Below are 12,324 nucleotides of genomic sequence, written 5' to 3' on the forward strand. Positions count from 1 at the left end.
TGACATATGATTGTTTATATATAATTTGATCGGTTCACTTCCTGGTTTACTGGCTTTCAATACTCATAACACAAACTCTTGAATAGTTCTAAATGGCAACAATGTCTTGTGAAATCCATCCTAATTCTGTCATATTTTCCCGAAACACAATAAAACTGTTACATGTAATACAGATAAACCGTGAAATATCCAACAACTATTGAGTTAAGTTATTATACCTTTAATAAAATATTAATCATTGTATTAAAAACACACAATGTTCCACCTCTGGAAATGTTGGATGATATTTCAATCACAAACACACAGTGTAATGTTCTACCTCTGGAGATGTCAGATGGTGTTTCAATCACAAAAATACACAGTGCATTAATCCACCTCTGGAAATGTTAGATGGTGTTTCAATCACAAAAATACACTATGTGGTGTTCCACCTCTGGAAATGTTAGATGGTATTCATACACAAACACACACTCCGTAGTGTTCCACCTCTAGCAATGTTGGATGGTATTCATACACAAACACACACGGTGTAGTGTTCCACTCTGGAAAAATTTGATAGTATTTCAATTAATCACAAAAACACACGGATCTTCATTACCGTAATAAACGTCTTAATCCAGAAGACAGTACATATAACTATAATAGCTGCACGATCTTATATTCAATGTATCCCAGGTAAACATAACTAATTTGATTCAAAGCTTAATACATCTGAATTTAAATACGAAACTGGTAAGATATTAAATGGTTTCGTGCAAGAGGTCGAGTATTTTTACTATTTCTAGAACAACTGATACCACTTGTACTTTTCTATTTATCTTGGTATCTTTCAATACAAATTTATAAATTCCTCAACTGTGGTACCCTTTAAGCTGATAACACTATTCATTTTGAAGACTTCACACATCTTACACTTTCTATAGCATCGGATACAACTTCTCATTTCCATGAGGTCACATAAATGTACTCTTTCTATAACACCTCATACCACTTCTCATTCGAGGAGTTCACATAGTATGCTTACTCTACCTAGAACACCTCATACCAATTCTCATTCGGGGAGTTCACATAGTATGCTTACTCTACCTGGAACACCTTGTACAATTTCTAATTTGAATAGTTCACATAGTATTGCTCACTCGAGAACGCCCAATGTCACTTCTCGCTTGAAATCTTCACAACATTGTTTGGTTGTACTATTGTATTAGAGTCCATGAATAAATACAACTTACTACATATTACTCCAAATGAAACAATGTATAGTTGGTTGAGATATATAAATAGTAAAGACGTGTTATTATAGGTTATAGTATAGAAATAGTCGTGGTATAAGTTGTATTACATGGTGAGTACTTCTCTCCTCTCACTGTGTATATATTCTATGTACAGTGTGTCAGTATTGCAGTGTAGTTATATTACATATATACACGGGGCGTACTGTATATCAGTCCATACTATAAAATACAGTCGGTTATTTTAACACCATATGGTGTGAGAGAGAGAGAGAGAGAGAGAGAGAGAGAGAGATGGGGTTTAACGTCCACTCGACACAAACTAGGTCATTTCGGGACTAACATATGGTTTAATTTTATTTCAATAATTCGCTTGCGCGTAGGGGTCTTTAGCAGTGGGAGGAAAAAGGGGGACCTGGAGAAAACCCACGAGGTTGGACAGGCGACCCTACTCCTTGTCACGTACAACTGGGGATTCGAAACCACGCCAGTTGACCCAATGACAGACTTTATGATACAGCGCGCGTACGCTAATCATTCAGCCATCCACACCCCCACCCCCCCCCCCACCATATGGTGTGATTTTAAACACCTCGAATACCTAGCTACGATAACGTAGCTAAAAAACGTTGAAATATGCTGGTTTTTAGCTACGATTGGACGCTTTAAGTTTCAACTGACAATGTTGATTTCTTTATTTATGCATGTAATATACACGCAGTTGGTGGGGTGGGGTGGATGGCCGAATGGTTAATGGGTGCGCGCTGTATCATACGGTCTATCATTGAGTCAACTGATTGCGATTCCCCGGTTGTGCGGGATAAGGAATGGGGTCGCCTGTCCAACCTCGGATCGGTCCACCGGTTTCCCCCCACTGCTACAGACTAATAAAGACTGCTACGCGCATTCGAATTATTGAAATAACATTGAACCGTATCTCTCTCTGATGGCCCCCACCCCCTTTCCAAACTAGGCACCGGTAGAAACAATATCTCTACTGCCAACTACTTTTCTCTCAGTTCCCAGAAGCAATCAGTCATTATACTTCTCACCCGGTTTGTGCAAAATGATAAGGCCAGCTCAGTTTTTCGTTAAAGGTCACAAGATATAAACAGGGCTAGCGCTAATCCCAACCCTAACCCCTAATCTACAACCTCGCGAACAATCACGTGCCCTAACCTTATTTACATCTCAACGACCTTGATAAAAATTGAGCCGGCCTTAGCAAATAGATTTAGCCCTTCTGGCCCTTACGATGACTAACATCATTCTTCCGCCACGGATTAAATAAAAACTACCTCATCTTACATTCCAACAGTGATTCATTAGTTCACACACACACACACTAATATATCACCATGATTTACAGTACTGGTTTACCGATGACAAATAGAAACAAATATGGTTGTCTCGTAAATACGGGATAACTATGTCGTAATTACGAGATAATCAGTTGTTTTCGTTTGATTGGTCTTCAGTATTGGTTAGTTAATTTACATCAAGTGCGACGTTTTAGCTATATTTTTGTCTTTCAGCTACATGTTGAGGTGAAACTTGAATTATACATCATGTCTATATCATGCAGTATTCTCTTTACAAACATTAACATACTCTCTCTCTATGGTCACGTTGTTTTGAAGTATTCAGGCCCGTAGAATAGTCTAGCGATAAGATTTATCCGGCTTTGAATCCCGCCATGAGTCAAAAACAATTTGTTCAGCTTGTAATTAAGTGTTGACCTTGAGTCTAACAAAAACAAAATAATCTTTCTCCAAGAAGAGTAGCGCTGCTCTGGTGTCCGGATAAACTTCACCTGGCTGTATTTGTAAATGTGCGAAAAGAAATGACCGAATTATTAATTGGAACATTCACGGACTCCCGGGGGGATGGCCGCATGGTTAGCGTGTGTTAAGGTCTGTAATTAAGTCAACTGGCGTGGTTTCGATTCCCCGGTCGTACGTGAAAAGGAGTAGGGTCGCCTGTCCAACCTCGTGGGTTTCCACCGGGTAATCCGGTTTCCTCCCGCTGCTAAAGACCAGTGAACTATTGAATTAAAATTGAATTATATGTTAGGTCCGACATGACCTAGTTTGTGACGAGTGGACGTTAAACTCCACCCTCTCTCTCTCTCTCTCTCTCTAGACCACCCTATGTCGAGATATAGCTGTGACCAGGTAAAAAAAAGTTAAAACCAAATGAAATGGGGTTTAACGTCCTACTGTTTTGCTACGATTAGGCCTACTGTTATTTCGAATTCCAACCGCCAAGGGATCTTTTACGTGCACGCCAATGTATACACGGGACCTCGGTGTTTCGTCGTATCCGAGCAACTAGACAGCTGTCCTTGTCAGGCACTCTGTCCTGCACCACTGACAACGGGAAACCACGTCGCAAAATCCCGATGAGAAAAAAATTGAACTGTTATGTTTTAGTGTGTGTCAGATTTTTAGTCAATTGTACCCGTCATACTTTCTGTCTCACCAAACCGGAAACACATTCAATAAATATTAGATTTTATAACCATTAACAAAACGACCGCAAATAAAATGTCACGCACTCTTCAGTATATACAACGGTAAACTGTCTATTATTAGCCTAGACAATCTTATATTCAAATTATCGTTACTTGTTCAATTGATTAAATGTCCTCCACAATAATATCACTGAAGTAGCATGCTCTCAATTGTACGTAATTGCTATGGAAGACCAAACAGCTCTTTATTTAGTGTTCTTTGTCCTTATTTCTTAGTTCATAGTCCTGAAATATTATGTCTTCATTTGGTGTCGTATTCCGACATTTGTACATTAAAATTAACATTTGTATCGTAAAATCAACATTTGTTTTACAAATCAGATATTTGTCATAACTAAGAATTAAGAACACTGGATTAAGAGCTGTCTGGTCTTTCATAAATTGCATATTGGATTTGTTCATGCTGACTGATTATTGCATATTTATTCAAGAAGTTTGAAAAATTAAACCAATTATTATTATCTATATATAAATGAAGTAGACGGAAACATTGAATTTATTTTCTAATGATATGTCTAGTGTGTAATTGGAGTATTAGATGGCTTTCATTCACTTAAAGACGAGAGAGGAGGAGGGGCAGGGGGGGGGGGGCGGGTAACGTTCACAAAACACCGACTAGGGCATTTCGGGTCTAATCAGGGGTCTTTAGCAGTGGGAGGAAACAGGGGGACACGGAGAAAACCCACGCCATTGGACATGCTTTCTGCGGGTTTACTTTTCTGCATCAACCTAGGTATTGGCGAATACTCGCCTGCATTAGCCCAGTCAGAGTAGAACAGTAGGACGTTAAACCCCATTTCATAAGAAATAAATAAGTAATGCAGTGGGGTTCTTTCAGTGCCGCTCTGTTTCGCCAATATCCAATATCTTCATTAACACGCTCGTTGCGAAAAGTAGGACGTTAAACTCTATTCTGGCCCCTCCTCCCCCATCCCAATTATCGCAGGTCCTGTCGAAAATAACGCTGAATAATCCTAAGAAACTTTTGGGACCCGTTGTTTAGTGTGCCAGGGAATTACTTATAGGATCTCCGTGACTCCTAAAAAAACGATTTTGACATTCATTGCGCTATGTCTTCTCGACGTCTATCATTGACATAGTCAACCAATTCTTTCTCAATTTGTGGATAACGTGCGGCTATTCATTAATTCGTTTCCTTATTTGGTTTATGTCACTAAGTTCCAAACTGACAGCCGTCTTACGTTCGACTCACCCAAATTAAATTCTCAACCCGCATCCTTAAGTTTCATAGCGTACATTTCATTTCCATCTTCATCAGTCTGTTTCGTTTATCACTCTACTATCTGCTATCAACCCTTCGATCCCTGCATTGGCCGAGAAAGTTCATCCAGATTTTCCGGCGTGGTTCCCCCTTGTCAGTGATGCAGGACGGAGGGCCTGAAAAGGACAGCTGTCTAGTCATTCGGATGAGACGAAAAACCGAGGTCCAGTGTACACATTGGCGTGCACGTAAAAGATCCCTTGACAGTTGGAATTCGATATAAGAGTAGGCCGTAGTGCCGCTGTCCGGGCAAAATTACCCTCATAGCACACTGTATGGCGTATGCCCGTCTTCATTAGCCCAGTTCGGAGCAAAACAGTAGGACGTTAAACCCCATTTCATTTCATTTCATTTTTGCTATCAACCCGATTCCAAACATTGCCGACTCGCAATCGAACACCCCTATTAAAGGAGGTGTCCTCTATACCTTCAATATTACCAAGAGTGTCCGATTTTACAAACACCAATTATTGGTCAATTCCAGAAAAGAAATGGGGTTTAACGTCCTATGGTTTTGCTCCGAACTGGGCTAATGAAGACGGGCATGCGCAATACAGTGTGCTATGAGGGAAATTTTGCCCGCGGGCAGCGGCACTACGGCCTACTCTTATATCGAATTCCAACTGTCAAGGGATCTTTTACGTGTACGCCAATGTGTACACGGGACCTCGGTTTTTCGTCTCATCCGAATGACTAGACAGCTGTCCTTGTCAGACCCTCCGCCCTGCATCACTGACAAGGGGGAACCACGTCGGAAAATCTGGATGAACTTTCTCGGCCAATGCAGGGATCGAACACCCGACCTCCAGTCTAGTGAGCCAGCCTCTTACCCACTTGGCCACCGTGATCCCCTATTGGTTAATTCCAATCAATGGTTATGTTGTTATCTTGTCTGCGATATCACCTCTGTGGAAGCGGACGTAAAATACAACTAACAAACAACATGTTATCTTATCGAGAAAATATGATCTCCTGATATCAATTTTAAACTCAGTACACGTCTGCGTGAATCCTATGTTCCTGCGCTCGATTTGAAATGAAGCGCCTGGGTGAACGAGGCTAATCGTGGGTGCATAAGTGAAACGCGAAACCGTTCTTCAGATTTAGACTGGACTATCCAATCGGGAGCGACTGACATTCAGTATTTCAGGTATTTCGACAGAACTGATTAGAAATCACAATTAAAGTTTTAAAAAATGAATCTAAATCAATTTATATACACTAATTACATTAATAGGTGTTGTATTTTTGTTAAATCTATTTTCCTCAACTTTAGGTTCCAAAGAATAGAGATTAGATTATTTACTGAAATGCTGAAGGGGAAGTAACTCCAGAAGGCGTAGCGTAAGACCAGCCGGAGGCAGACCACCATTAATTTCCCCATTGACTTCAATGTTAATTCTAGCCTCTTTGCTAGAAATTAGGATCGATCGAGTTCCATAATACAGATGAAACATATCTAAAAGAACGTCTACACATTTGGACATTCACTTTTGGTACGACAAGAATGGTTTTTGTCCATAGATCGCAGAGTTCAAGAGTATTGTGGTTTGACAAGTAGATCTGATGTGTAATCTGAAGCGGTGCCATTTATTGATTTAAATGTTAATTTAACACCTTGTTCAGTTTTCAAATTGAACGTTAATCTCCATTTCATTTCATTTTTTCTATTTTCTGTCTTGTCCGCGGGTTTATCTTGTAGATTTTTGTTTTGCGTGTAGTGCGGTCCACCTGCACTTACTAATAGGTAATATTAACGTCTCGAGGATAATTTAAAGATAAATTCCAAATTTGAATAATTCGTCAATAAAAATAAATTCCATGGCCTATATACGGAGGATCATACCAGCCACTTTCATCAACAGTTTAAACATGATTCAAAGCTTCTCTGATGATAGTATAAGCCATCGACAGTGTCGAGAACATGCCTCCATAATAACCAAAACCTCTACTTGGTATGGGTAAAGGTATCATATAAGCTAAGGTGAAGAAGATTCGTGAAGCGGTGAATACTCGGAAGTGCCAGAGAGCTGTACTTGGTTTAGGTCTAGCTGCTATATAGACGATACCTATCATAAAATATGGTACGATATTTTCTAAGTCATTCAGATGACACCTGAAATTAGACAGGACCAAGTATATAAAATTAAACAGGACCAAGTATATAAAATTGGATATATTACTGTATATAATGATTATTATCATAATCAATGGTTTATGGCAAGGGGGTGGGGATGGATGGCCGAATGGTTAGCATGACAGGTCGCATGATACAACACGCACGTGCTAACCATTCGGCCATACACCCCCCACCCCCCGTCAATGAGATACTTGGCTTTGTTATAAGTTATTATCATAATCAATGGCTCAGTGAGTAAGACGCTGGTTCTCTATCTAGAGGGTCTCGGGTTCGCTCCCGGTCTTGACAGGACCTGTCTAGTCGTTCGGATGGGGCGAAAAACCGATATTGTATAGAGAAAACCTATAGTCATGTACACATTGGCCCCGTGTACACAATAGCGTGTACGTAAAAGGTCACTTGACAGTTGGAATTCAAAATAATTGTGTAGATCATACTGCCGCTGTCGTGGCAAAAAAAACCCTCATGGCGTTAGCCCAGGCGATGTAGAAAAGCATTGATATCAAAATCTATCAGTCTAATTACCTGCGTGATCTTTCAACATCCTCGTCATCTAGTACGGGTACTGCCCATTTTTCTCCCACCCAAACCGTGTCTTCCTTATTGCAATATGCCTACACACAGAATAAACAATAACATATATTGATAACGTTAAAACCAACACACCAACTATTTTATATTCATAACGTCATAATGAATACGCCACTGTCCGTCGCCCGTCGGTCCGTCGTCAACAATTGATTGTGAACGCACGGGACCCCTTAAGTGCACGATTCCATGCTGACACAATTATTTCATTCTAATTAGATAATTAATCCCTTAAATTAATTCGTTACACTGAAATTTTAATTCGTTTATACGAAATTTTAATTCGTTTATACGAAATATTAATTCGTTTATACGAAATTTTAATTCGTTTATACGAAATATTAATTCGGTTTTAGGAAATATTAATTCGTTTATACGAAATATTAACTAGTTTTACGAAATATTAATTCGTTTTTACGAAATATTAATTCGTTTTTACGAAATATTAATTCGTTATTACGAAATAATTATAAAGTTATCCCCCCCCCCTTTCAAAAAACCTTGTTAACACGACAGAGGCTACAGTTTTTAACACATTATTTTCAAATTTAGTGCAATTTTCAACGATCAACCGTTACTATTTAGTCGTCGAAAACCTTGCAAACTCGATAGGGGCTACCGATGTACTTCTAATTTGGCGTCAAAACATTGGGGTCACGAACCCTATCGATATCCAGTGCCCAAATATGTTCGCTTGCTCAAATCATTGCTGACATGATAAAAGTTATTACAGTTTATCCTGTCTTTGAGTTGGCACCGACCCCACCCTCCATCTTCACCCCTTGTTGTTATTACGATATAGGTTTGTATGCATCCTAGAGGTTTTAATTATATATGTATAAAAAGTGTTACGAGGTGTTCTATAAAGAACACGCATAGTAATTGTCATATGACTTCACGAAATAACAAATACATGTAGTCGGTTGTTACATGCGTTTGGATTGGAAATACGCGGGATATAATACTATATTATACAATTACTGAAAAACGATTCGACTAGAAATACGTGATTAGTAGGGTGTGGGGTGGATGGCCGAATAGCACGTGCACGCTGTATCATAAAGTCAACTGGCGTGGTTTCGATTCCCCGGTTGTACGTGACAAGGAGTAGGGTCGCTTGTCCGACCTCGTGGGGTTTCTCCGGGTCCTCCGGTGTCCTCCCACGGCTAAAGACCCAAGTGCAAGCGAATTATTAAAATAAAATTGAACCATATGTTAGTCCCGAAATGACCTAGTTTGTTTCGAGTGTAATTAACCTCTCTCTCACCCTCTCTCTCTCTCTCTCTCTCTCTCTCTCTCTCTCTCTCGTGATCAGTAATACAGTGTAACTGTATCCCATAGAATTGTATATTATGTATAGTCTACGCCTGAATCATGGCTGCTAAGATTGCAGTGAGATAGCTCAACACAAACAAGTTAATGTATGTCAAGTACTTACCTTATTGCGTACACGGTAATATAACGTTATAGGACCCATAGATAATGTTTTTAACATTACAACTGTACTATGGAAAGCAAAATCTCTAAACACTGGATTTTCTAATGTATATATCGCCGACATTTTGGTATTTTTATCTCTGCTGTACGGAGGTTTTTTCTATAACTCTATTCAACTGAGTGTCAATGTAACAACACAACCGGTGTGTATCTACTATATTTAGATTGATGAATACTATTCAAAGGTATAGATTGTACGGGATATCTACTGACCCGTGTAAGTCACAAGGGCCATCCTTGATATCCAGTGTGGCTAAATCTATTTCTTAAGGCAAGCTCAATTTTTGTCAAGGTCTTTGAGATGTAAATAAGGTTTCGACAAGTGATTGTTGTCGAGATTATAGGGTAAGCATTGTGGTCCGGGGTTAGGGTTTGGGTTGGGATTTGCGCTAGCCCTGTTTACATCTCGTGACCTATGACGAAAAATTGAGCTGGCCTTATCATTTAGCACTACCAAATCTCGTGTTTCTAATAGACGAAAAGGGATATTAAACACATATTAATCTAATACGCGAAGAGTCATTTGTGCCGGATCAGTCCTTTTGCACATTTTTAAAAATTATTATCTTGTCGTTTGTCGATCGGTAGAGAGAGCGAGAGAGAGAGAGAGGGGAAAGAGAGAGATGGGGTTTAACGTCCACTCGACACAAACTAGGTCATTTCGGGACTATCATATGGTTCAATTTTATTTCCATGATTCGCTTGCGCGTAGGGGTCTTTAACAGTGGGGGGGGGGCGGAAGACCCGGAGAAAATCACGAAGCTGGACAGCCGACCCTACTCCTTTTCATGATGCAACGCGCACGCGTTAACCATTCGGCTATCCACCTACCCCCTTGTCTTTTGGGATATGTTGTCTTCTGGGATATGTTTTTATTTTTTCATTACAAACAAGTGAAACAAAGCTCAAAACTGTCATATTCAAATAGAACTCGACTTCGTGTACCGATTTTAAAATGTTCATTGTGTCTTAAATATTGTTTATTATGCTTATGTCATTCACGGGAATATAACTACAACAATATTCATTGAAATGCTATCTATATTCTATTATAATCATATAATAATCTATTATATCATGGGTATTACCGAGTTGGAGGTTTTGGCCCTTTAAAGGGGCTAAATCGCTAATATTTGGGACTTAACGGAGCTAAGTCGCTAATATTTGGGACCTAGAAATTGACACCAATGGGTCGCAAGTCCGCAACGCATAGGACTATAATAATGTAATGTGAATGTATATAAACTGATTTACATTCACCCGTTTCTGTTTTTACTGTAATTTCTATCAGTTATGTTCGGCGAAATACGCCAGAAGTCTTAATTGAATGGCAATCTTTAGCGTCTGGTTATTCCGGTCTACACCGATGATATTTATTGCGCATGCTCTCCAGATAAGAATATAGCGTCACCATTTGACATGTGGAATATGTCTAGCCTCGTTCTTTGGTAGTCCTTTGTTCCAAATGACGCTGAAACGCATTATGGTACACGATTCGTGTACCAATGGTAAAATGTTTAATTTGTCTTGAATATTTGATATCAGAAGCCCATCATTTCCAGGTAAGATCACAAGACCAATGTTGATTTGAATTGACAAATAATTCGTGTTTTCAATGTCGAAGATTTTTGATGATATTGATTTAGAGACTTAGCTACTTTAATTCGTGTTTTTAATGTCGAAGACTTTGGATGATATTGAGTTAGAGACTTAGCTACTTTAAGTATCAAAGTTGCGTATCTATGTGGGTCAATGTATTTATGAATACTACAGTGTGGTTCAGGTATTTAATAACTCCCTATATCAGGTTTATATTGATTCAGGTATTAAATAACCCCCTATATCAGGTTTATATTGGTTCAGTTTCTAAGTTTATCTCTCCTTGGGGGGTTGTATGGCTGAATGGTTAGCGTGCGCACGCTGTATCATAAAGTCTGTCATTGAATCGACTGGGGTGGTTTCGAATCCTCGGTTGTACGTGACAAGGAGTAAGGTCGTCTGTCCAACCTCGTGGGTTTTCTCCGGGTCCTGCGGTATTCCCCCACTGCTAAAGACCCCTATGCGCAAGCGAATTATTGAAATAAAATTGAACCACGTGTTAGTGTTATAATCAAGTTTAAAGAGAAAACCTAGAATAAATAAAATGAAGTTTAACGTCCTTTCTACTCAACCCGGGTTAATGCAGATTGGCATACATTAGGACGTTAAACCACATTTCATTTCATGTCATTTCTTTTAGGTCATTGAGTACCATTTGACAATGTTGTGTCAGCGACAAATAGGTTATCTCCCTTGCATCATATTAAGAGAGAGAGAAATGGGGTTTAACGTTCACTCGACACAAACTAGGTGATTTCGGGACTAACACATGGTTCAATTTTATTTCAATCATTCGCTTGCGCGCAGGGGTCTTTAGTAGTGGGATGAAACAGGAGGACCCGGAGAAAACTCATGAGGTTGGACAGGCGACCCTACTCCTTGTCGCGTACAACCGGGGAATCCAAACCCCGCCAGTTGACTCAATGACAGACCGTATGATACAGCGCGCGCGTGCTAACCATTCGGCCATCCACCCCCCCGCATCATATTAAGTAAATTATTTAAAGATAATTCAGCCTAAAGTTCAATTATTGGTTTTAATCCTTTACAATGTCAGTTATTTTATTAATTGTTACTTGAATTGTAAAGTTTCTATGATCATCAATAAATCCTCTGACAGGATTATTGAGTCTCTTCCAGTCAATAATATCAGTAAAACCGTTTGACCAACCACTAGGTTTAACAGTCTCATTATATTGTTTAACTACAGATTGTCTATCATCTGTTTTATTTATAACTTTACACGAAAGCAAAAAATATACTATTAACATGGACAGCTAATGACTGCCAAATTTGGTCATAAAAAGGTTTTTTCCCCATATTACCAGCGAAAATCTCTTAAAATGTGACCATTACTGTCTCTTTTATATGGTTTTCGATTTCTCTGAATTTAAAGATAATTTGAAAAATCCAACATGGTAGCAATGCAAAATGGCAGCCAAAATAGAATCCA

At 39.2% G+C, this 12,324-nt stretch overlaps 1 long non-coding RNA gene across 1 annotated transcript; it reads right to left on the minus strand.

The window, feature by feature from the left end:
• Positions 1–7,113: 7,113 nt before the first annotated feature.
• On the minus strand, positions 7,114–9,498 carry LOC126825576 (uncharacterized). Its single transcript, XR_007682058.2, has 3 exons — positions 9,214–9,498; positions 7,713–7,801; positions 7,114–7,163 (listed from the first exon to the last, which is right to left on the minus strand). It is a non-coding gene; the product is annotated as an uncharacterized LOC126825576 (long non-coding RNA).
• Positions 9,499–12,324: the final 2,826 nt, after the last annotated feature.

The sequence above is a fragment of the Patella vulgata genome, chromosome 6 (assembly GCF_932274485.2).
Source record: "Patella vulgata chromosome 6, xgPatVulg1.2, whole genome shotgun sequence".
Lineage (NCBI taxonomy): Eukaryota > Metazoa > Mollusca > Gastropoda > Patellidae > Patella > Patella vulgata.